Source organism: Balaenoptera acutorostrata, chromosome 2, assembly GCF_949987535.1.
Source record: "Balaenoptera acutorostrata chromosome 2, mBalAcu1.1, whole genome shotgun sequence".
Classification (NCBI taxonomy): Eukaryota; Metazoa; Chordata; class Mammalia; order Artiodactyla; family Balaenopteridae; genus Balaenoptera; species Balaenoptera acutorostrata.
Window position 1 is genome coordinate 127,420,071 of NC_080065.1, and position 26,503 is coordinate 127,446,573.

Below are 26,503 nucleotides of genomic sequence, written 5' to 3' on the forward strand. Positions count from 1 at the left end.
TTAAGATTCATTTATATGAATAGACCATTTTGGTGAGGGGTGTTAAAAATTGATATGCCTTTGCTAATGGAACCATTTCCACATTCACAATGGGGGAAAAAAATAAACCAAAACAAAAAAATAAGGTTCATAAAAGCTTCCCTGGAACAACCAGAAAAAGGAGTGAGTTCCTGAAAATACAAATTGGCGGTATTATCTTTGCATATTAGCAAAATTCTTTAACCTTTCAAATAGTGTATTGTGGACCTAGTCTGCTGTTTCGTGAATTTAGCATCTTCTTTTAATTCAGAACTTCTCTAGACTGTGTTTCTCTGCACTCACTCTGAGCCAGCCTGTGCTAACCCATTTTATACTCACCATGGCCTTGCATCCTTACAACTCACCTTTCAGACAGGGATCCTGTGTGCCTCGCTCCATGAACACATTTTAAGAATAGGGCTTCCCTGGTGGCGCAGTGGTTGAGAGTCTGCCTGCTAATGCAGGGGACACGGGTTCGAGCCCTGGTCTGGGAGGATCCCACATGCCGTGGAGCAACTAGGCCCGTGAGCCACAACTACTGAGCCTGCGCGTCTGGAGCCTGTGCTCCGCAACGAGAGAGGCCACGATAGTGAGAGGCCTGCGCACTGCGATGAAGAGTGGGCCCCGCTTGCCTCAACTAGAGAAAGCCCTAGCACAGAAATGAAGATCCAACATAGCAATCAATCAATCAATTAATCAATCAATCAATAAATCTTTAAAAATAAAATAAAAAAAAAAGAAATCACACTCTAATTAAAAAAAAAAAAAAAAAGAATAGCTCCCTCTAGAGTTTTGCGATCTGGGACCCTGGAGGTGTAGTTATGAGTGATGACCGAACTCTGAAAGGTTTCCAATGGGAAGTGAGTGGCAGAGCATGATTTGAATCCAGGTCTGAATAGCCCATAACACACACTGTTTGCCACTACCCAATTCTGCCTTGAAATGGGCAAATCTGTGCTGAGCCTCTTCTGTGGAGTAAGACACCCTGTTAGGAAGGCACCTCAAAGGAAATGCCGAGGTGAGTTAGACTGTTCCCTCTCTTCAAGGTACCTTCAATCTAGCGTGTGTTGGAGGGTCATCCTTTATTGTAGAGAAACACTTATTACTTTGTAATCTTCGTTTTACGGATAAGGAAACGGTGAATCAAAGAGGGCAAGCGGCTTGCTCAAGGTCACATAGCTATGATGAGACGAGACTTTTATTAGGTAGGTGCCTGTTACTGTTAAGTGCTCAGCGGTCTGAGACACTTACGTGGACCACCTCATTCCTAGGTGCAGGGCCCGTGAAGCCCTTACAGGTCACACGGAGGCCGAGGTGCCAGGGCTTGAAGGGTCCATGCTCAGCGCTCCTGAATTGAGTGGAGAGTCTAAGACAGATTTATCCCCAAGGACGCCTCTAGGCTTCTGGGTCCATGGCTGTATGTGCAGCAGAACTCAGGGCTCACCCACCTCTCTCTCCCTGTGGGGAAGTGTCCCTGCTTTGGCAAGCCGACTCAGGAGACCTCCCGTCTCCAGAGCTTCCCTAGTAGGACAGAGGCCACTGAGGCCTGCTGAGCTGTGCAGTGTAGAAATATTTGCTTTGGGCTGTACACGCTGAGGAAAGCCTGGAGGGGCGGAGTGAGGAGGCGGGTCTGGGGGGATGCCCTTTGCTGTCAGAGAGCTGCGAGCCCCGGGGCCTAGGTTTTCCAGGTCCCACCACCTAGGAGCTTCGAGAACTCTCCTAGCCCACCTGCTCCGCTCAGAAGCGGGCATCAGGATAACATGGACTCCCTTGCCGAGTTGGGTGGATAGGTGAGAAATGGCTGACTCTGTCGGACACAGGAGTTGATACTTCACTCATGTTTCTTTCCCTCCTCTTTCCTTCTTGCCTCCCTTCCCTCTTAATCTCTAGCTGGTTAATAAGCCCTGTAGGGCTTTCTTGCTGCCTTCATATCTGCAGTGACAGCACTTTCCTGTCCTATATTCTAGGCTCCCCGGAAGCTGTCCTGCCGTACGTGAAGCTTGTTGGAGCGGCACAGAAGAAGAATGAAAAAATGCTGGGGTCTCAACATAACATACCAGGAGGGGGTCCAGTGAGTCTACATTTTAGAGGCACCCAGCCTGCGTGTTCATCCTAGCCTCTGCTGCGTTGGCTGTGTGACCTGGGGTATGTTATTTAACCTCTCTGTGCCTCTGTTTCCAAATTTGCAAAATGGGAATAAGAACAGTACTTAGAGATGCAGGGAGTATTAAATGCAATAGTGCATTAGAGCCGCTGGCACGGTGAGTGCTAGGAACTGTTATGTAAAACAGACACCAAATCCAGCTGGAAGGGACTTTAGACAGCAGGGCCTACCTCTCTCTTTTAAAAAATTAATATATGTATGTAATCAACAATAACAAGAACTAAGAGCAAAAGCTAACATTTATTGAGCACTTACCATGGGCCAGGCACTGTGCTAAGTACTTCTCATTAACTTGTTTAAAAATGTGAAGGTGCCGGGCTTCCCTAGTGGCACAGTGGTTAAGAATCCACCTGCCAATGCAGGAGACACGGGTTCGATCCCTGGTCCAGGAAGATTCCACATGCCGCGGAGCAACTAAGCCCGTGAGCCACAACTGCTGAGCCTGCGCTCTAGAGCCCGCGAGCCACAACTGCTGAGCCTCTGTGCTGCAACTACTGAAGCCCATGCGCCTAGAGCCCGTGCTCCGCAACAAGAGAAGCCACCGCAAGGAGAAGCCCGCGCACCTCAACAAAGAGTAGCCGCCCCCTGCTCGCCGCAACTAGAGAAAGCCCGCGCGCAGCAACGGAGACCCAACGCAGCCAAAAAAAAAAACACACAAAAAAATGTGAAGGTACAAGTGGGGTGTGTCTCCTTCCCACCCCCAGTTGCCCTCCACAGAGGCAGTCAGTCTTAGCAATACTCTGTGTATCTTTACTGATGTCCTCTGTGGACGTACAAAGATTTAAATCTCTTTTTACCCCTTCAACTTTAAATAGAGGAAACTTGGGCTCAGGGAGGAAACACAGCAATTTGTCGTAATAGTTCCTATTCTGTGTAGGGCCGCTGCTCCCTGTGCTGTGTGATTTTTTTTTTTTTTTTTTTTAATTATTTTCCCTTTATTTATTTTTTTATTTATTTATTTTTGGCTGTGTTGGGTCTTCGGTTCGTGCGAGGGCTTTCTCTGGTTACGGCAAGTGGGGGCCACTCCTCATCGCGGTGCGGGGACCGCTCTTCATCGCGGTGCGCGGGCCTTTCACTATCGCGGCCCCTCCCGCTGCGGGGCACAGGCTCCAGACGCGCAGGCTCAGTAGTTGTGGCTCACGGGCCCAGCCGCTCCGCGGCATGTGGGATCCTCCCAGACCAGGGCTCGAACCCGCGTCCCCTGCATTAGCAGGCAGATTCTCAACCACTGCGCCACCAGGGAAGCCCTGCTGTGTGATTTTGAATCCTTCCTTCAACCCTGCAGAAAAAGCTGTATTGTGTAGCATAAACGCTCCAAGCCTTCGTTTACCTCAGTGCGTTGCTCGAGGATTAAATTAGATAAGCCGCGCGGAGGGATTTATCAGCGTTCCTGGCACATCAGAACTGCTCAGGAGGTGGCGGCTGCAGGGGAGGATCAAGGTTTTATAGGGGCCCGAAGCTTGTCCAATTTGAGAGCTGTCTTTAAGAGAAATAATGCAAAATTATGAATCCGATATTGAGAATGTTTATTTAGAGTGAGAAAAGAGCTCCAACAGTTTACATATTTTAAAAGCCATCAAATACCTCCGGCACTATAAAATCCATAAGAATAAATAACAGAACATTTTTGCTAATTAACTGCCTGACACGCCTCTACTATACTTTTCATTCCTACATTTTCTGGCTTCATAGTCATTGTGATCACTTCTTCGTTTGATAACAATTTTCTAAAATAATTTTCTGAAGAGACAATAAAAGATAATTGAGCCTTTTCTCTGGCCTGGTTGATCAAACTTTGCTTTCTGTTCTTGACAATTTGTTTTATTTTTAAAATTTTTATGGAAGTATAGCTGACTTACAATGTTGTATTAGTTTTAGGTGAACAACAAAGTGATTCAGTTATACATATATCTATATATATCTATTATTTTTTAGATTCTTTTCCATTATTGATTATTATAAGATATTGAGTGGAGTTCCCTGTGCTATTCAGTAGGTCCTTGTTTATCTATTTTATATATAGCAGAGTGTATATGTTTATCCCAAACTCCTAATTTATCCCTCCCTCCCCCCCTTCCCACTTTGGTAACCATAAGTTTGTTTTCTATGTCTGTGAGCTTATTTCTGTTTTGTAAATAAGTTCATTTGTATAATTTTTTTTAGATTCCACATATAATTGATATTATATGATATTTGTCTTTCTCTGCCTGACTTACTTCACTTATAATGATAATCTCAAAGGTCCATCCCTGTTGCTGCGAATGGCAATATTTCATTCTTTTTTTTATGGCTGAGTAGTATTCCATTGTATATATGTAACACATCTTCTTTAGCCATTCCTCTGTTGATGGACACTTAGGTTGCTTCCATGTCTTAGCTATTGTGAATAGTGCTGCTGTGAACGTAGGGGTTGTTGTTGGCAGTTTAGATGTGGAAAATGAGTAATTTCATACAGATACACTCACTGTTTGTAGTATTACTACCCGTTTGTGTCTCATAAACAGAGGAATTTTGGTGAATTCTATTTTGTACAGTTCTCATCAAAAATGAAAAAGGGGCTTCCCTGGTGGCGCAGTGGTTGAGAATCTGCCTGCCAATGCAGGGGACACGGGTTCGAGCCCTGGTCTGGGAAGATCCCACATGCCGCGGAGCAACTAGGCCCGTGAGCCACAACTACTGAGCCTGCGCGTCTGGAGCCTGTGCTCCGCAACGGGAGAGGCCGCGATAGTGAGAGGCCCGCGCGCCGCGATGAAGAGTGGCTCCTGCTTGCCGCAACTAGAGAAAGCCCTCGCACAGAAACGAAGACCCAGCGCAGCCGAAAATTAAAAAAAAAAAAAAAAAAAGTACTGAACCGAGAAGGAAACAGCAGAGGGACAGCAGCCACTTACGTCCCAGACCATTTCCCGATTAAAAAAAAAAAAAAAAAAAATGAAAAAGAAGCTCTGGTGTGTTATAATTGAACGCATGGAGGATGTTTCTGACAGAAGAGAACTTCCCCCAACTAGGGGAACCGAATCCTCTACTTAGGATTTTACAGGTCTAGGAACTGGAAGCATTTCTCATGGGCTGGCGTCTGATGCTATACATTTTAAACCTTCCTCCTTCTTCCCTACCACACACGTCCATGTTGGGCTCTGTAGAACACGTTCATGTGGCGATTCCACCACTGATGTGGCGTCAGGAAGTGGCTGGTAGGCCCTGGGTTCAGGCGGACTCCTGGGAGCTGGGCCTGCACTGGACGTTAGCAGTAATTCAGCACATGTGGAGGTGATGGTGCACCACGTAAACATAGCCCACTAAACTCAATGTCCCACCCCCCGCCCCGGCTTTGACTCCTGCGTGGGGAGTCCCTGAATGCCCAAGGCCGCTGGAACATCACCCAGCACAAGGGCAGGAGTGACAGAGGGAAACTGGAGTGAGGAGAGACAGTGCTCTTTCCCGTCATGGTTAAGACTTGACTTTGGCAAAGCTTAGAGAAACCCAAGATCATGTGAACATGTTTCTTTCCAGGCCCCCTTCCAGGACCTTGGAAGGGGCTGTTATAAGCACGGGCTCTGAAGCTTCAGGTCTTTGAGCTCCGCCAAGCACCTGTTAATGCTGTTAATCGTGTTCTGGTTAAGAGCAGTGTCGTCTGAGAGAGAGCCGTGCGGCCCGCTTGGGAGCCGTGTGATCTTGGCTTACTGATTCCCTACGTGAACCTGCTTCCTCAGGAGTAAGCGTGACACTCTTCCTAGTATTTACCTCTCCGGGAATGTGAACTCCATGAGGCCAGACACTGGTCTGTTTATTGCCATGTCCGCAGTGTCCAGGACACATAGTCCACACCCAAACATCTGTTTTGTGGATTTAATGAAATGCAGGATGTTTGGGTGTTGAGCCCCAGGCTCTCAGAGAAAAGGAATCCAAGGCACAGTGAGCTTAATTCCCTTTCCTGTACTACACGCTGCCTCTAGTCAGACCTAAGGCAGACCCTGGGTCTCTGGGCCTCCTTTCCTTCCCACTGACCCTCCCACATGAGCTGAATAGGAAGGGGAAGCTTAACTCACTTCCGAGAGCCTGAGATAATCATCTGAGTTATTCCCTCTGTTATGGACCTGAGCCAGGGTCCTTGGGTCACATCCCTGGAATTTGCTCTGATCCATGGGATCCACTGTTCCAGAGGCTCGCCTGCCCTCTCCCCTTCCCTGACCTGACCTGCCCTGAGTCCCAGGGGATGGTGGGAAGCAAGGAGAGAGTTGGGAGAACCAAGGTGAATGGTTTTGAGCCATGAAATAGCCTGAAAATCAAGTCTGGAAGATGAATGGCTCTGGGGCTTGCAGGGCTTAGCAGGGGCAACACTGGGAATTATTGACATTCCTGCCTGAGGACTCCGGGAGGCCCCTACTTCACAGCTCCCCTGGATTCTGAGAGGTCCTTGAGCACAGCTGGAAGTCACAATGTGCAGCAGAACCTTGGAGATGAGGCCGGAAGGGCCACCTCAGTGAGTAGTCACCTTGTCACTGACAGGAGCTATGATCTAAAGAGCCAGGTGGCTGCAGGTGGGCACTCGGCCAGCCGTGCAGAGCAGGCAACAAAACTCCAGTCTGGGCCCTGCCGATGGAGCTCACCTGTTTGCCCTACTTCCCCTCTGCCTGGCGTAGATTTCCAGCCAAGCCCTGCACCAGCTTCCACCTCTGTTTTATGATAAGCTGTTCTGATGGGGAGGGCCTGTGCTAGGATGCTTCCCTTTCGACGTGGAGCTCAGGGAAAGGATGGGGGTACTCACCGCCCCCCTCCCCCCCCATGCCGCCCAAACCCTGCCCCATGAATAAGACAACTGGGATGTTGCAGCCTCTGCTTCCAGCCTGATTTGATTCTCTCTCCAGCCCTTGGATAATATTTATATACAAATGCTGGCTCTGATCTCCACCCAGGAAAACACCAGCTGCTATGGAACTCTTATTGCACGTTATAGAGAGCAGAGCCTCACGTGGGCCCCCGTGAGCTTCTCTGGAGGATGTCAGGGAATGTTCTATTTGTGTTTTACAAACTTATCCCAGGGCTGTGTCCAGGCAACGGAAGGTCTGTCAGAGCCGAGAAAACATCTGATTCCTTTTAGAAAAGACAAAGGGCTTAGGTGTCCCCGGGACGTTGATAAATGCATTGCTAGTGGTTTTGATTGAGCTTTCGTTTAGGGAAGGTTGAGTGCAGAAGTGAGAACGCCAAAGACCCAGGCTGCCAGTGCTGAGAAGATGCCTGGAGACGGGCACAGATACACCATTCGTTGGTAGGGATGGAAAGTACTGCAGCCTTTTGGAGGGAGATTTGGCACCATCTTTCAAATAAAATGAGAATGACCTTTGATGCAGCCATTCCATGCCTTGGAACCTACCCTAGAATGTGCTTGCCCATGTACACAAAGACCTATGTTCACAAATGCTCACTGCAGCAAAAGTAGGAAATCACTGTGTTTCTCAGCGGGGAGCTGGCTCAGTGAATTGCGGTTCATCCTAATAATGGAATACAGTTACCATTAAAGAAGAAGAACAGGGTAAATCACAACAATGGCCAACGCATAGAGGACTTACTCTATCCACTATTCTAAGTGCTTTATGTATTTTACAATGTTAACTCATTTAATCTTCACAGCAATCCTTTGATGACTATTGTTAGAATATTTTTATAGATGAGAATAGAGGTGTTAATTAACTTGTCCAGGGTCACACAGCTAGTAAGTTGGGGAGCTGGGCTCAAGCCTGCAGGCCCCAGGGTCTATAACTACCTCACAAACCCCTGCATGTCCAAATATGGAAAGATGCCTCTGACTTATTAGTAAGTGAAAAATTCAAGTAGCAGGGATATAGAGTGTGATTTTATTTATATAAAAAAATAGTGTGTGTGTGTGTGTATGTGCACATGTGAACACATCACATATATTTGTAAAGGTAAAGTAAAAGTAAAAGTTCTGGAAGAATACATATCCAATCGTCGGTTCCCTTCAGGGAGGGATGTAATAAGTAAAAAGAATTTTTTTTTTAAACTTTGAATATAGTTTAAAAAAGTTTTTTTAAATTGAGATATAGTTGATGTACAATATTATATAAGTTTCAGGTGTACTGCCTAGTGATTCACAATTTTTAAAGGTTATACTCCATTTATAGTTATTATAAAATATTGACTATATTCCCTGTGCTGTACAATATGTCCTTGTAGCTTATTTATTTTATACATAGTTAATTAGGTACAGTTTTATATTTTCTTGAACAAGTGCCTTTGGAATTTTAGAAAAAGTAAGCTTGAGCCCACCGTCAAGGTAATCATAATAAAATAATAATCATTTGGTTTCTATTTCTCAATAGCCCCTTAGAAAGGAGAGGCTTCCTACAGACATGGGCTCAGAGTAACCCTTATGATTAACTCCAAAGTATAAGACGTACAGTGAAGCCTAATAGACCTTGCCATAAATTAGATGAAGGTAGTCCAAGGAATTGTTCCTCTGATTGGCTGAAAGGCATTTGAGATAATTACTCTTTTTTTCATTACCCTCAGAAATCTCACCTCCTCCTGGAAGCCTTGGGCCAGACAGTGGAAGAATAATGGTGATTTTCTTGGCATACGACCCCTCTCCACTCCATCTTCACTCCCCCGCCCCCTGCATTTAATGAGTTCACTTAGTGCATTATTGCATCTCAGGTAAACACTCCATGTACTTGGGCTTTGTTTAATCACTGTCCCTTCAGGGTCATCCTGTAAAAATGGACTCATGATGCATTACATTTTTAGGTGCTTTACAGTTTGTAAATCTTGTCTTCATTCATGATGTCAGTGAACTGGGGCTGGTGCCTTGTCACTGTAAAGCCCTATGTACAGTATCTCAGAGTTAAACCAAGCAGGGGCCTAGGAGAGGGGCTGATGAGGAAAATGCGGGCTATCAAAAATTTAATCCCCATTTTACACCAAGGGGGAAAGGGGTGGGGTGGGAGGAATTGGGAGACTGGGGTTGACACATATACATTATTGATACTATGTATAAAGTAGACAACTGATGGGAACATACTGTATAGCACAGGGAACTCTACCTAATGCACTGTGGTAACCTAAATGGGAGGGAAGTCCAAAAGGGAGGGGATATCTGTATGTGTAGGGCTGATGCATTTTGCAGTGGAGGCTAACACAACATTGTAAAGCAACCATACTCCAATAAAAATTAATTTAAAAAAATTTAATCCCCATTTTAAAGTCCCCAGTATTTAAATATTGATTTGTGAAATGTGACCCAACAGAAAGAATATACAAAAATAGCTCTGCTTACTGTGTCAGGTCATAAAGTACCCCATGTTTCCATGTGCTTTCTTATTTTAATTCTCAAAGCAAGTTTAGGGGATAATTATTTCCATAAGGAAGCTGAGGCCCAGGGAGTTTACATAAAGTCCTCAGAGTTATACATGTGGACAGTGAGAGATGGATTTCTCACCCAGGCCTGTCTGCCTGCAAAATCCGAGTTGCTGAGCCTCTCAACAGAGGAAATAATAGAGAAAAAAGTATCACTCAAATACCACCTCCCTAAATACTGTTAGCAATTTAGGTTTATTTCCTTTGTTTAGCTATCTAAACAAAACTAAATTAAAAAAACACCACCTTGGTAACCAGAAGTAGTCATATCAACTGTTTATATCCTGTTTTCTTTTTTTCGCTATCTTTCTTATTGCTTCGTGACGTCATTTTAAAATGATTGCATACTTCTTCCAACTCAACAGTTAAAAAAGCTAATAACCTGGGACTTCCCTGACGGTGCAGTGGTTAAGACTCTACTTCCACTGCAGGCAGCACAGGTTCCACCACTGGTCAGGGAACTAAGATCCCACATGCTGCAGGGAGCAGCCAAAAAAAAACCCCCAAAACAAAAACTAATAACCTGATTAAGAGATGGTTTAAGAACTTGAACAGACATTTCTCCAAAGAGGGCATAGAAATGGCCAACTGGTATGTGAAAAAAAGGATCAACATACCAATCATCAGAGAAATGCAAATCAAACCACAATGAGATATAACCTTACATCTGTCAGGATGTCTATTATCAAAAACCAAAACACCATTGAGCACCTCAGAAAGTTAAGTGAAAATTATATTGGAAAACATTAAAGCCCTGTTTTGTGAGTGCTGTGAGTCTGAGCTACTCCAGTCGTTGACACCTGAGTCCTAAGGACAGTTGAAGTGAATCTTCTTTCCTCGCGGCCGATTTCTTCCGTTAACTCTGGAGCATTTATTCTACTCGATAGAGGAAAGCCATGTACCAATTTGTGCTGTTTGTCAATCGTTTGCTTTTTCTTAAATGTAATTGCTCCTCTGATGAAATGTTCAGACTTCCTTGGAAAAGAATAAATAGCTGTAAACACTTTAAAACAAAACAAACAAAAGAAAAACATTGGCAAGGATGTGGAGAAATTGGAACCCTTGGACACTGTTGGTGGGAATGCAAAATGGTGGAGCTGCTATGGAAAACAGTATGGAGGTTCCTCAAAAAATTCAAAATAGAATTATCATATGATCCAGCAATCTCACTTGTGGTAATTACCCAAAAGAATTGAAATCAGAGTCTTGGAGCCATATTAGTACTCCTATGTTCATAGCAGCATTATTCACAATAGCCAAGATGTGGAACCAACCTAAATATATATCAACAGATGACTGGATAAAGAAACTGTGGTATATGCACAAAATGGAATACTATTCTGCCCTTAAAAGGAATGAAATTCTGCGATATGTGACAACATGGATGAACCTTGAGGAGGTAATACTAAATGAAATAAGCCAACCACAGAAAGACAGATACTACATGATTCCACTTGACATGAGGTTTCTAAAGTAGTCAAATTCATAGAATCAAAGAGTTGGACAGTGGTTGACAGGGGCTGGGGGGAGGAGGAAGAGGGGAGTTACTAATCAGTGGGTATAAAATTTCAAACATGATGAACAAGCTCTAGAGACCTGTACAACACTGTCTAGAGTCAGCTATGAAGTACTATACGCTTAAAAATTTGTTAACAGGGTAGATCTCATTTTGTGTTCTTATCACAATTAAAAAAAAAAAAAAATTACATACTATTCCAGGAGAGTGATGTTCTTTGGAGAGATTCCTAGACATGGAATTTGTAGGTCCAAGAGTATGAATGTTTTTATGGGTTTTTAAAAAAATTTTTAATGAAAAAAATTGAGATATAATTGACATATAACATTATATAAGTTTAAGGTATACAAAATATTTTTATGGTTTTGGATACACGTTGCTAAATTGCTTTTCAAGAGGGCTGTATTAATTTGCACTTCAACTAACAACTTTGAGTGTCATTTTCATCACATTCTTGTAGGTATTAGTTATTGTTAAAAAATGAAAACAAAAGTCTGACGTGTTTGCTTAATATATACCAAATCGTTCTCAGTGGCTAGTTTGGAGAGTGGGTTGGGGCTGGTGGTGGTGGTGGGAGTGGTGAAGGGGGTGTCCCTTTTCCACTTTATGTCATGTGGCGCTACTACAGATATTTTACTATAGGCATATGTTACTTGTGTAATAAATATATTTTAAACTTTTGAAATAATTTGTCTTACAGACAAGTTACAAAAAGAATACAAAGAATTCCCTGTATTCCCTTTGTAATATGTTTTTAAAAGATGAAATAATTAAAAGAAATGTGCCCCGAATATCAGATGTCAGACCTTCTACCACCAAGACTCTGTAAGTCAGTTTCTTTTATTTATGTACTTATTTATTTATGGCTGCATTGGGTCTTGGTTGCTACACGCAGGCTTTCTCTAGTTGTGGTGAGCGGGGGGCTACTCTTGGTTGCAGTGTGCGGGCTTCTCATTGCGGTGGCTTCTCTTCTTGCAGAGCGTGGGCTCTAGGTGCGCGGGCTTCAGTAGTTGTGGCTCGTGGGCTCAGTAGTTGTGGCTCGCAGGCTCTAGAGCGCAGGCTTAGTAGTTGTGGCACACGGGCTTAGTTGCTTCACGGCATGTGGGATCTTCCCGGGCCAGGGCTCGAACCCGTGTCCCCTGCATTGGCAGGCGGATGCTCAACCACTGTGCCATCAGGGAAGTCCCCGGAGTTTCTTATTAGGTAGAGTAGAGCCTAACAGCAACTTGGGGAAATGCTCATTAAAATGCAGACTCCTAGGCTTTAGCAGGATCTATGAAATCAGACTGTTTGGGGGTGAGCCTGAAAATCTGCATTTTAAACAGGCCCCCCTCATCCACACTCCTTTGTGCTTCTGAGGCCCCTCAAGGGCTGAGAACTACTGTTAAAAAGGTTCCTCCTTTTGATTTTATTTCCTCTAGTAATATTGTGGCTTCCTTACTTGGAAAGCCCTCCAACGTGCAGGGCTGAAGAGAAAAGTGAGTGAAATCTGAGCATCTTTTTTGCAACTTTTCACACTTTGTGCTGCTACTGCTTAGCTGCAGCCAAGCTGTCTGTAATTTGTTTCCTCAAAAGCCTGCTGTCTCCCTCAAACTAGAAAAGACCGTTCCAGGGGAGGCCCGGTCCAAAAAGCCATGTGTTGTGGATGGTGGTGATCCTTCTCCCCATCGGCCCTCTCATCCTGGATGTTCCAGGGAGTGGCGGCCGGAGGCTTCTGGTCTCCTGCCTTGCAAGTGCAGCCAGGAGGCCCTGAAATGGGGAGGGAGCCCAGATTACAGCCCCAGGTCATTCTGCTGTTTCATTTGTCTAATGCTGATGCTTTTCCGTGCACAGTTTGTTTCCCTTGGCCACCCTGGCATGGCCTTTCCCCATGTGTGTTACCTGTATGTTACCTGTATATACATGTGTATACATTGCCAGGTCGGCTTCACGGGGGGCCACCCCCCGTTCAGTTCCTCACCTGCCCCCACCTTCTGCACCCCCTGCCTCCACCGTCCCACCTTCGTCTCCACTCCCAGAGCTGTTCTTTCCAGCTCATGGATCTGACCATGTCACCTAATAACTTATCTTGGGGACTGAACGACTATGAAAAAGAAATAGTGACCAGAAGGATAGCAGAAAGCCAAACCGTGGAGAATTGAATTCAAGATGAAAGAGAATTGTTGTCGTTTTAAACTTTGTTTGGTCATAAGTTCATTGTTTTCTACATTAAAAAAGTAATACGACTCACCAGGTGTTACATGCCTGTATGACCTTCGAAGTGGAAGGAAAAAGTTAAGAAAAAAATGTACTAATGGTTAATATAGACAATTTGGAAAATAAAAAATTAGAAAGTAGAGGGGCAACAAGTTGCCAGCCGTTCCACTAGCCAAATCAAGCTACTGTCTGCTTTTGGGTGTGGTATAGCTTGGAGGATAAGGGCACAGGCCCTGAATCGGGGAAATCTTGAGTTCAGATCCCTTCTCTCCCTCATCAGCTGTGGGCAACCATTGGGCAGCTTCATTATCCTCTTGTAGCTTCTGTTTTCTCCTTCGTTAAGTGAGGATAAAAATAGTTACTATCTTGCCGTGAAGATTAAATGAGATAAGAAGGTAAAGCAGTTAGCAGGATGCTTGGTGTTAGTTCCTTTTCATCTTGTTCACTTCCTTTTAGTCCTTTCACTGTAAGTAGTGTTTTTGTTTTCACATAGTTGTGATCACACTGTATGTATAATTTTATTTCCTGCAGGTATTGCTTAACATGACAGCCCAAGCATTTTCCATGCTGTTTTCAACTCCTCATAAACATACATTTTAGTGGTTGTGTAATATCCAGTTGAATGGATATATCAGATACATCATAGTTTTGTTAACCATTTCTTTATTGTTAGTCATGGGCATTATTCCAGGTTCGTTGTTCGACATAACCTTATGTATGAACACCTTTACGTGTAAAATGTCACCCTCCTTCCCCCAATCACTACCAGTTACAACCATTTCCTTGAGGAAAATTCTTAGAAGGGAGATTATAAAGTCAAGCGGCATGAACACTTAAGTTTTTTGACCTGTCCTGCCAAATTGGTTCCTGTAAAGTTGGCCTCCACTTAGAGTTTCAAGGCAATGGAGGAGACTCAGGCTGAGGGACCTAGATTTTGTTATGCAGGGCAGCTGTTGGGGGTGTCAGGGTTGGACACAATCAGTTGGAGTTTTTTTGTTTTGTTTTGTTTTGTTTTTATAAATTTATTTATTTATTTATCTATGGCTGTGTTGGGTCTTCGTTTCTGTGCGAGGGCTTTCTCCAGCTGCGGCGAGTGGGGGCCACTCTTCATCGCGGTGCGCGGGCCTCTCACCGTCGCGGCCTCTCCCGTTGCGGAGCACAGGCTCCAGACGCGCAGGCTCAGTAGTTGTGGCTCACGGGCCTAGCCGCTCCGCAGCATGTGGGATCTTCCCGGACCGGGGCACGAACCCGTGTCCCCTGCATTGGCAGGCGGATTCCTAACCACTGCGCCACCAGGGAAGCCCCATCAGTTGGAGTTTTAATGGATGCATCTAGCAGCCATTGGGAGTGTGGATGGGGGTAGGCCAATGTTAGGGGTTACGTGGTGAGACTCTGCACCAGGGCAGTGGTACCATAACTGTCTGTGAACCTGGCCCTCTCCTCATGGCAACTGTTGGTCCCACCTATAGGAGAACCTGTGGTCACAGTCTCACAATCCCGCTTTCTTTCTTTCTTTTTCGTAGGTTCCATACAATTTGTTTATTTATTTTTTCCCTTTAAAAAAATTGAAGTATAGTTGATGTACAATATTATATAAGTTACAGGTGTACAATAAAGTGGTTCACCATTTTTAAAGGTTGTAATCCATTTATAGTTATTATAAAATATTGGCTATCTTTCCCATGTTGTACAATATATCCTTGTAGCTTATTTTATACATAATAGTTTGTACCTCTTAGTCCCCTACCCCTATATTGGCCCTCCCCCTCCCCACTGGCAACCACTAGTTTATTCTCTATGAGTCTGCTTCTTTTCTATTATATTCACTAGTTTGTTGTATATTTTAGATTCCACGTATAAGTGATAGTATACAATTTTTGTCCTTCTCTGTCTGACTTATTTTACTTAGGGTAATACCCTCCAAGTCCAACCATGTTGCCGCAAATGGCAAAATTTCATTCCTTTTTATGGCTGAGTAATATTCCATTGTGTGTAATATATATATGTGTGTGTGTGTGTGTGTGTGTATATATATATATATATATATATACACACACATACACTATGTACATATAGTGTGTGATTGATATATATATATGTATATATATCACATCTTTTTTATCCATTCATCTTTTTTTTTAATTAATTAATTAATTAATTTATTTATTTTTGGCCGTGTTGGTTCTTCGCCTCTGTGCGTGGGCTCCCCCAAGCTGTGGCAAGTGGGGGCCACTCCTCATCGCGGTGCGCGGGCCTCTCACTGTCGCGGCCTCTCTCGTTGCGGAGCACAAGCTCCAGACGTGCGGGCTCAGTAGTTGTGGCTCACGGGCCCAGTCGCTCCGTGGCATGTGGGATCCTCCCAGACCAGGGCCCGAACCCGTGTCCCCTGCACCGGCAGGCAGACTCCCAACCACTGCGCCACCAGGGAAGCCCTCCATTCATCTGTTGATGAACACAGGTTGTCTCCATATCTTGGCAATTGTAAATAATGCTGCTATGAACGTTGGGGTGCATGTATCTTTTCTAATCTGTGTTTTTGTTTTTTTCAGATACATATCCAGGAGTGGAATTGCTGGGTCATATGGTAGTTCTATTTTTAGTTTTTTGAGAAATCTCCATACTGTTTTCCACAGTGGCTGTACTAGTTTACATTCCCACCAACAGTGTATGAAGGTTCCCTTTTCTCTCACAATCCTGTTTTCTTCGTGTGCTGCTCCACATATGTGAATTTATGCCCTTTCAGTCTCGCATAAGTAGCTTCACATTGTTTTCATCCTCTGTGATCAAAATGACAAGGATTCTTCATCTTTAGGGATCACAGATTAATATAGTGAATTAGTCTGTGAGCCCTGGTGTCACTGCCTGCATTGGAATGTCAATCCTACCACTTATCATCTGTGATCCTGAGTCTCAGTTTCCCAGTCTGGGAAACGGTACCAACCTCATAGGATTAATCGAACAAGGTATTGTATGTTCAGCAAAGTGCTGCGTGTCTGGTATTATTCTTATCTATTTTCCTTTTTCTAAGTTAAAAGACTCTGGTAGAAGGAAACTAATGCAACCTCTAGATTTACCACTTTCCTTTCCTCTAAGCCCAGCAAGGGCATCAGGATTAGGGAGCAATACCAGGAAGCCCACCTTGCCAAAATATGTGCCCTTGTGAAACTGTGGGGATGGGAGGGGAGAAGCTTGGGGAGGCCACAATGATAGGTGACCAACCATCCTGGGATGCAGTACTTTCAGTGCTAAAACCCGGACAGTCCCTGGCAACCTGGGTGGTTGGTCACCCTAGCATGATGGTAGTAGGTGACAGCATCTGGTAAAGTTGTCCAAGGGAGAGAGAACCAGAATCTGGAGTATTTGAGAAGGGTTTGCTGTTCCTTTAATTGCTGTTGGGCAAACCTATTTGGAAACTCATTTCACCTGGGAGTGAACTGGCTGCCAGAAATGAGGCCCACCTGGGGTACGGGGTGGGGGAGGGGAGATAATTGCCCTGCCCCCAGGAAGCCGGGCCAGGGCGATTCAATATCTTCTAGATTTGAAGGGTGTGAGTGGAGTGAAGGCTGTGTGCAGTCCTTGCTTTCCAATCCTGGCTGGTTTTCTGCTCTCATGAAGCCTTCTTTCTTGGCAGAAAGAGAGGTCAGTAGCCCTTAGTGGACGACTGAGTGGACGAGGGTTGGTTCCCGCTTCTGCCCAGGTACCTTCCGATTCTCTGGGTCTCAGTATGAACAGTACCCCCAAGACAGAGGCCGAGGGAGGGGAAAGTGGCCACGCTTAGGCTGCCGGCCAGTGCAGGGGGTGGTCAGTAGTTGGTATTTCCTCTTCCAGCCCTTTCAAAGCATTTTAAAATCGGATTAGCTTTTTGACAAACACTTGAAGGTTTGCTCTCCTCTGAGAGGCTCAAAGGGCTGAGGAAGAGCCTTCATCTGTTTACTTTTCCTTTATGTGGAAACTTACTTGGGCTGTTTCTATAACCAGCTTCCCCTCCCCCCAGACTCCCTCCCCGAAGCTTTGGAGCTGGTGGGAACTCACCAGCCACTAGGGCCCTGGCCCTCCCTCCGTGTTTTTCGGGCCTAATGAACTCTCATGCCTTCCAGGATTGCAGCCTTAAGCAGTAGGACCCGGGCGGCTCACTCTGCCCGGCACTGGCCTTGTAAATTTGCTGGGAGTGGAGAAGTGAGCTGAGAAGGGCTGGCCTGTGGACTCCATTGCCCTCTTGCAGGGCAGCCAACAGAAGTGGCATCTTTCCTCCCGGGTGTGGAGAAAGCCAGGAAGATGGGGGTGGGTAGCGGGGGGGGATGGCGGGGGCCAAGCTGGGCCTGGTTTTAGAGAGCAGAGAGCTGGCCCCATCAGGGCTCCTCTTCCTCTCTCTTTTTAATTAGCCCCCTGCTAGGGGGTCAGGCAATGTGTGCGTTGGGAAGAGCAGGGAGAGGAGACAGGTGACCAGGTGTGTGCATGGATGTACATAACAGAGAATCCAGGCTGGAGGTGGGTGCCGGAGCTGTGGAAGGGAAGGAGGGCAGGTGGTCAAGATAGACCTCTGTGTTTCATTTTGTTAGTATGTTATATAACAAGTTAAAAGTGCATATTAAGCCAGAGAAGTATCCCCTGTGATCAGTCTGATCACGGCTAGACGAAATACAGGGTCAGGAAGATTCAGGAACGGCTTCCCAGAGGAGGTGGCAGGTAAACTGAGACCAAGAGACAAGTGGGGGTCGCTAGATTTGTACATTCAGCGAAGATTTGGGGAGTGTCTGCTGCGTGTCAGATACTGCTCTAGAAGCTAGAAAGCTGGAGGAGAGCAAAACACATAGAGACCCTGCCCTCATGGAGCTTATAGCTTATAGCCCAGTGGAGGGAGACAGATGAACAGAAAGATCCTATGATGTCGGGTGGTGTTAAAGAAACAGTCCTCTGACACCTGTTGAAGTGGTAGGGAAGCCTTGATTGAAGGCGAGTGCAATAGGGAAAAGAGATTGAGTTCAACTCTGAGCATGGCAAAGACAGCTGGGGTTTAGAACCAATCAACAGACTGGGGGTCAGTGGATGAGGCAGACATCAAGGGGAGGCGATTCTTGCTAAACCAACTTAACAGGATTCTTGCAGAAGGCAGGCCAAGGACTTAGACATCAAAGGTGGGTAATGAGGACCTTGATCGGATCTCAAGGGTAGGGGAAGACTTAGCAGGATTCTTTGCTGAAGGCAGGCCAAGGGCAGGGCCTCATTGAGAAGAGGGCTCAGAGGAGCCTGATTAAAGTTTGGTCAAGGAGAGAGCCTTTGTGGGGAAAGGTGCTGTGAATGAAAATAAAGCAGGTGTGGGGTAGAGTGAGGAGAGAGTGATGGGGGTGCTTTTTAGGAGCAAGGCCCCTCTAGGGAGGTAATTTTCAGGCAGAAATTTATATCTCGTGAGGGAGCCAGAATTTCAAACACCCCAGAAGAAGGTGCTCTGGGTAGAGGAGACAGCAAGTGCAACGGCCCTGAGGTATGTTTGAGGAATAGCAAGGAGGAGGTAGTTTGTAAGGTCAGAGGAGGGGGTGGGTAAGGGTAGAGCACAAGGGCCTTGGAGGCTGTGAAGAGAAGGGGTGAGAGGGCAGGAAGGAAGGAGAATTTGGAGCCAGGGTAAGAGGAAGCCTGCAAGGGGTTCTGGGTTGCGCTGGCATAAAAAAGAAGTATGTGCCAAGGAGCATGCTTGGGGGTGGGGGAGGGAAGGCGGCAAGGAGTATTTCTGAAATCCTAGGTGTACAATGTAGGAAAAACAAATGAGGTGGCGGGGTGTGGGGTGGGGGCGGGCCTGGTGCAGAGGAGAGGAAGGTGAGGAGCCAAACGGGGAGGGGCAGATCAGGGGCGTCATTTGCCATCTTCTCAGTCAGGGTTTCTCAATCATTTAAATGAGAGCCTCTGTCCTTGCGTAAAAATCAGGCAATTCAGGGAGGAAGGCCTCTTCCTTTAATTTCAAGGAGAACTATAGAAGCCGGAAAGAAGGGTCGGTTGAAATAAAGTTGGAACTCGTCTAGTCCCTCCGGCTGCGCTTCTTGTAAATAGCGCCCTCCCAGTGTTGGAAAGGCATCATCAGTAGGGTCGTTGCAGCTGCTGGGGAACGTCCTTCCTGTTGAGATGCGCAGGACTTGGCTGTGCGTGTGCATCCGCGTGCGGAGTGCCTGGAAGTAGGGCGTGAGAGCGCAGGTCAAGAAGTTCAGGACCCCGCGCCCACTCATTTTACCCTCGGGGGGCGGCCCCACTTCCTCTGGGGGCCCTGGCTTCCCTCTGGCAGGTCTTCAGCTAAGAAGTCTGCAGAAGTCATTGGCCAGGCTTAGAACAGATCCTTTGTGCCAAAGGGGTTGGTGGTGTGGTGTGGAGGGGTGGGAGCCCCTTGGCTGAACCAGGATGCCCTTCACGAGCGGTGAGCCCTGCTGAGCACCGGGATTTTGGGGGGAGAGGGAGAAATGGGATTGGGCGGCCAGGGTAGTTTGGCCACATGTGAGTTAAAAAGCAGATGAAAACCCACAGAGTTAACCAGACATTCTTCTCTTTGCCTGCAAGATCCTGCCGAATGCTGGAAGAGGAAGGAGTATTTTTCTTGGTTTTTAGACATTACATCCTGTGAGGGGAAGATTTGGAACAGATGGGGGCCAGGGGGCCCCACTGTATTTGCTTATTTCCCCCTCCCCTCCTCCCACAACCAGAAATGTTTTTTTTTTTTTTTTTTAAACCTAGAGAAGTTAACTCAGGGGAAAAAAAAAAAGTCCTGTAGAGTAGGAAAGTAAGATTATCAGGGGTCAGGGAGAAAAATCCACAAGGTTCCAGAAAGAATTTACTTTACCTTGCAAAGCCTTCTTCTAAGTCCAAAGATAGATAATTAACTCAAAATTTCGTTTTAGGTTTAATGGCTCTTCCAGCGACATCTGCATTTATGAGGGGGGAAAGAAAAAGGATCCCTAACAGATGGAAAAAGAGGCCCTCTGGGTAAAGAAAGGTAAGGAGTGTTTCTGAAATCTTAGGCGCACAATGTGGGAAAAACAAAGTGGGTAATGTCTTGTGGGAGCTGCTCAAGTGTTGGCATGAGTTCCACCCCCACTTGTGTTCTGCTGGATGGGTTGCCTTAGAGAAGACCGTAGGAGAGGTGATGTAAAGTGGTCTGTGATGTATTTGATTGGCTGTGTGGGGTCCCTGGTAGAGTGATGTCCCTGGCATGGCTGTGGGCAGCTGGACGGCTGGTAGGATGTTTGCCCCCAAACTGCAGCTGGTCCTTTATGCTGATGAATGGCCAGAGCAAGATTCTCCTTCTTGTGAACCCGGAAGGGGGCTCTGCCCGTGGGGTCGGATGGCAGTAACTAGTCCGGGTGGACCAGCTGAACTGCCCACTGCTGTTTTATCTGACACCCCACCACCCGTCTCAGGGAATGTGGGCTGACTGCATGTGAGAAGGAGAGGGCAGGACCGAGAGAGCAGCCTTTGTGTTTTCCTTCTAACTGTCCTTTCTGGCTCCTTGAAGCCTGTGTTGGGCTGGTTTCTTCCTTCTAGGGAGGGGATTGTGTGCTCCGGGGTCTGGTCGAAGAGACAGATTACCAGCTCAGGTTCCCAGTTGCTATGGAGAGCCATGTCTGGGGGTGGAAGGGGCTAGGAAGTTGGGTTCCTCCTCATCCGGTGAGATACATGCAAGCTTCTGCAAGAAAGACACAGCCTAAAAATCACGTGACAAGAGAGAAATAAGGCCTAGTGCCTAGATAGGATGGGATCTCCTGTCTAGATTCTCAGTCTTAATTTCTAGCACTAGACATTGTAACTAGATACAGTGCAGCTGGAGTGCTAGGCTCTCCCTCCTTCTGTTGTTAAAATCCCCATAGACGTTATCTGGTCCTTGGAAAAGATGCTAGAAGCGCAGCAGACATTACTTACCGTTACCTACTGGGCACGGCATTTTGGACTTTAGGGGACATGTCAGTGAATGAAATAAAGGTCCCACTCCCACAGAGCCCAAATGCAAATGTAAGAGCATTTCACTCTGTAGTGGCATCACCAGGGCCAGACAAGCATACACACGAGAGACCAAATGAGTTCATTTAGCTGCAGGAATTGAGCGCCTGCTCTTTAGGAGACCCTGTGGATGCCTGCAGTGGAGGACAGGACACACCCAGACCCCACCTCCTTGGAGCTGCAGTCTGGTTGGGTATATGGACTCGTAAGAGGTTCTTGAGCTACAGGCTGTGAGCAGTGCTGCAGCAGAGAACCTAAAGGGTGCTGTGGGCCCTTCATGCAGATTTGGGGAATTGGGAACACCTTCCCGGAGAAGTGAATTGCAAGTTAATGCACGAGTAAGAAGAGGTAACGATAGTGTTGACTCTTAGTTGGCCCGGTAAGGTCTTCTGGTTCTGACATGATTTTTTTTTTATTTAAATAAATTTATTTTATTTTTATTTATTTTTGGCTGTGTTGGTTCTTTGTTGCTGTGAGCGGGCTTTCTCTAGTTGCGGCGAGTGGGGGCTACTCTTCATTGCGGTGCACAGGCTTCTCATTGCGGTGGCTTCTCTTGCTGCGAAGCACGGGCTCTAGGCGCATGGGCTTCAGTAGTTGTGGCACTCAGGCTCAATAGTTGTGGCTCACAGGCTCTAGAGCGCAGGCTCAGTAGTTGTGGCACACGGGCTTAGCTGCTCCACAGCATGTGGGATCTTCCCGGACCAGGGATCGAACCTGTGTCCCCTGCATTGGCAGGCGGATTCTTAACCACTGCACCATCAGGGAAGTCCCTGTGTACCCTCTTTTACTCTGAAAAGTGCTTAATTAAGATGTTGAATTGCATGGCACCCTACTGTGTGCCAAGCAGTGCTGCAGGAGCTCCGTGATTAGAATCGTGCTGGCTCATAGTTAAGTACTCAAAACTGAGCTGTTTGCTGGTCACTTACCTCAAGTCAAAGACTAACAGTGGCTTTAATCAGAATGGCATTTATTGTTGACTAAACAAGAAATCTGGGGTTGGTGGTCCTAAGGTTGGCAGCGGCCGACCAGTGACAAAAAGACGAAGATTCTTTCTGTTCTGCCATCAGGGCCAGCTATGTAATTTGTGGGGCCTGGTGCAAAAGGAAAAATGTGAGACCCCTTTTCAAAAAGCAGGAAAAAATTGCCATTTAAGGTACTAAAACATAAAGCTTTTTTTTTTTTTTTTTTTTTAATGAGGATCTTGAATCAGATGCGTATGTTTTGATTGATTGATTGATTGATTGATTTTGGCTGTGTTGGGTCTTCGTTTCTGTGCGAGGGCTTTCTCCAGTTGTGGCAAGCGGGGGCCACTCTTCATCGCGATGCGCGGGCCTCTCACCGTCGCGGCCTCTCTCGTTGCGGAGCACAGGCTCCAGACGCGCAGGCTCAGCAGTTGTGGCTCACGGGCCCAGCCGCTCCGCGGCATGTGGGATCTTCCCAGGCCAGGGCTCGAACCCGTGTCCCCTGCATTAGCAGGCAGATTCTCAACCACTGCGCCACCAGGGAAGCCCAAACATAAAGCTTTTAACTTTCTTTTATAGCTTCTTTTGACTTGTCATGATACATTTTTTTAATTTGCTGTTGAACATTCTAGGTAAAGAAAAATTAACGTATTAGCATGAATCTTACCATTTATTTTTATCATGCAGTCCCAGTTTTAGGTGCAAACATTAGAGCATTTACCTTGCCTGCAAAATTACCCAAATTACACAGTTATATTCACAATTATATTCAAATAAGCTAATAGTTAAGTGGTCTTTTTAAGAAGCTATTTTTCTTCTGAAATGCTCAAATTTATCTATTAGAAGTAGTAAGAGGCAGAATATAATTTATAATTAATACTAACATTTTAATCAAAATTAAGAGCTGAAAGTCATTTAATGTTTTGAAAATTAAATCTTAGCTTTGCTTTTTAAAAATGTAACGTCTGCAATTACAGTGCTCAATGTCCATTTCATTTCCAAAATAAAGAATTAGTATTACGCTTCATGCATGTTATATTTCATATATATGTGAGTTGTGTATCTGCATATATGACACATATGTGTGCAACATGATATAATTTTGCAGAAAGCTGCTCAGCCACCATGTACAACTGGTGCTAATATAGGACTGATTTGTGGAACCGTGAATAGGAACAGAAACAAGGAAAGGGGTGTTTAGCACTCCTGAGCTTCTGTACTTCATTTTGCAAGAATGTGTTGCATTTGTGCTGAGACGAAGTGTTGAGAAGCCCACTTGTCTGCTCTCTTTCCGGAGTTCTCCCCACACTCCGCAGCAGTGTTGGTCTCTGGGGCTGGCCAAAGCACGGTCCACACACCTCTGCTCGATGCAGTTACCTTTAGTTTTGAGAACCTAGGGCCAGAGGTGTGACGTGTTTCCCCGGGGCCCGAACCGTGTTAGTCATCATAGCGGATGTTGAGGGTTATGGGTCATGCTGTGTGACTCTGAGTGACAGGGGTGCCCGTGTGTTCTTTAACTTGTACGTGTGGTCTGTGATAGATGGGACCCTCTAGAGCCTGGGGCGCCGGGCAGGGGCTTCTCTTGCCTCGTTCCAAGAATAGTACTGTATTTTCTAGGAGCACTCTGTAGACTTCCTCTTCCACTTCATTGGCCGGAATTAATCACGGGCAAAAAGAAGGCAGGTTTCTATAAGTTATACCAATCACGATGGAGTCCCTGGAATGAACACATGGCCCCTGAACAAATTTGGGGTTCTGTTAGTGAGGAAGAAGGGAAAATTGTCTGCTACTCAACCAGTGATATCCCCACAGTTATTGCTCCCATTTTCCTGAAGGGGAAATTGAAGCATAGGAAGGTTGAAGTCATACACCTAGGACGTGGTGGGACTGTGGTTGGAATCCAGGAAACCTGAGTGTACAGTCACCCTCACCACTCTGCTTACTGCTTCCTGTGGCTGATGAGTAGGGGTTAACCACACTGGGGAGTGAGGACATAAAGCGGGGTGAAAAGAGTATTCCAAGCAGAGGAAAAGGCATGTGCAGAAGTCTAGAGAGAGGCAAGGGATGGCATGGTCTAGCTGAAGATTGAAATATATTGAGAGAACCTTGGATCTGTCCTTTGAGGGGGAGCCATTGAGGGATGGGGCTGGAGAGTGTTTGCCGCTGGGGTAGCTAGGTGGAGACGGGAGATGGCAAGACTGGAACTAGGCACAGGCTGGGAGGCTGTTGAAAGATTCCGGTAGAGGGGAGAGAGTGGTAACTGAAATAGGGGAGGGGGAAGGGAATGTAAGCAGTCAAGAGCTACTTAGAGAACAGAATCGATAGGATTTCTTTATCAGGGAGAAGGAGAAAGAAGAACCAGGGATGACACCTGGGCTTATGGCTTGGAAACGGGTTAGCGGACGCACCATTCGGATACAGAAAACAGGAGGTGGTGCAATGGGTGGGGGCGTATGAGTCTACTTTTTTCTGTTTGGTTTGATTTCGGACCTGTCGAGTTCACGGAGATAATAGTGGAGCTGCCGCCGTAGACATGAGAGTCTGAAACACTCAGGAGAGAAGTGTAGACTCCAGAGGGATGAGGGCTTCTTCAACATGTAGAACCTCTGGGTTCCACCGTGGGTGAACATGTAACGTGTGGAAAGAGACTCTAGGACAGAGCCTCAGAATCCCAGTGTATAAGGAAAAGGAGCAAACTGGGAAGGAGCTGCCTCCACTAGAAGAAGCCAGGAGAATTTGGTGTCACTAAAGCCAAGCAAAGGGAGCCTTAAGACGGAGAGAGAGATGGCGCTTGAGAAGTGAGTGCCAAGAAGGTCATGGATGATTGTAGCAGGAGCAGTGTCCCTGAGTTCAGGAGGAGACAGCGAGAATGCAGGGAGTTGACAGGACACTGGGAGGTGGGGAAGTTGAGGGAAGGTGATAACATCATTCAAGGTACCTGAAAGTGAAGGGACAGGTAATGGTATGGGAGGATCCAGGGAAGGTTTAAAAAACTGGGGAAGGCTGGAGCATGTTGAATTGTGGGTGAGAAGTAGACCTCTGAGAGACCAGAAGTTGAAGATGCAGAGAGGAGATGGGGAATGAATAGTACAAAGAACTGAGAAGGCAGGAGAGGGTGGGATCCAGGGCTGAGATTGAGACTCTGAGGGAGGGACGTGGCTCCCATCTGAATGGGTGAGGACGAGGCAAGGAGGATACAGATGTGGGAGAGTATGTGGGACTGAGAGGTTGATATTTGTTTCCTCTGTAAGGTAGCCGGAAGAGAGGTGGCGGTAGGTCCCATGCAATATATGGGACATACTTACATTAAAAGATATTCACTGTGTATCTGAAATTCAAATTTATTTTATCTGGCAGTCCTAGCTGGGACTGGCAAAGGATGTAGCTGGTCCTGTTGGGGAGACATAGGACGGTAGCAAGGAGGTGTCACAGGCTCTGAGGAGTTTTGCTCTGTGAAGTGTCTGAGCCGGCGAGGTGTTGGGTATGGAGACTGGGTTTGCCGTGGCTCTAACTTGGGAGATAGTCTCCAGCAGGACCCAGCATCCTGAGTGTCAATGTGGAGAAGGCAGATGGTGTGGGAGGTCTGGATTAGAGAGTTTGCCATCTCACTTGGGTGAAACCCAAAGGCGTCATCACCTTGGTTTGTTTGAGGCCCTGCCCTTCTCCCACCTCATCCCCACCCTCTCCCACCCTTGCCATGCTCCCTGCAGCCTCGGGGCAGCTTGCTGTTCCTCAGACACTCCAAGCTCATTTAGATCTCCGGCCTCTGCTCCAGTAGTTTCTTCTGCCCGAAATGCTCCTCCTCAAGGTAATTGCAAGGTGTATGGCCCTTGCTTGCTGTGAGTCCCTCAGAGGCTTGCCCAGATCCCTTTTTCACAACGTCACCACCCCCTCTGCCCGCCAGGCTGCTCTGTTTTGATTCACGTCATTTCTCACCTCCTGATATATTATGTATATTTATCCAATTTTTGTTTCTTCCCATTAAAATGAAAGCACCACCAGAATAAAGATATCTTGCTCTTGGACGTAACCCCTGTTCCTAGGTATGCAGAGGAAACTTAAGTATTTGGTGAACTGTTAAATAAAATAATGATAAATATAGGATACCTTATGAATATCTTAGATCATACTTTTATAGGTGAATTTTTAAAATCCCTATTTGTGTGTGTGTGTGTATGTATCAATGATCAGCAGTAAAAGGAGTGAACTACTTGGTACATGCACCAACATAGATAATCTCGAGTGCATTCTAAGTGAAAGAAGCCAGACTCAAAAGGCTACACACTGAAGAACTTCATGATA

General features: G+C 46.1%; 1 long non-coding RNA gene across 1 annotated transcript in view; it reads left to right on the forward strand.

Annotated features, from left to right (window-relative positions):
- The window catches only part of LOC103019822 (uncharacterized), a 408,498-nt gene that overhangs the window by 34,233 nt on the left and 347,762 nt on the right, over positions 1 to 26,503 (forward strand). Inside the window, exons 3-7 of the long non-coding RNA XR_009007067.1 lie at positions 1,986 to 2,163; positions 11,770 to 11,894; positions 15,815 to 16,228; positions 16,897 to 16,962; positions 20,144 to 20,238. This is a non-coding gene — a long non-coding RNA (uncharacterized LOC103019822). The remainder of the gene's footprint in view (positions 1 to 1,985; positions 2,164 to 11,769; positions 11,895 to 15,814; positions 16,229 to 16,896; positions 16,963 to 20,143; positions 20,239 to 26,503) is intronic.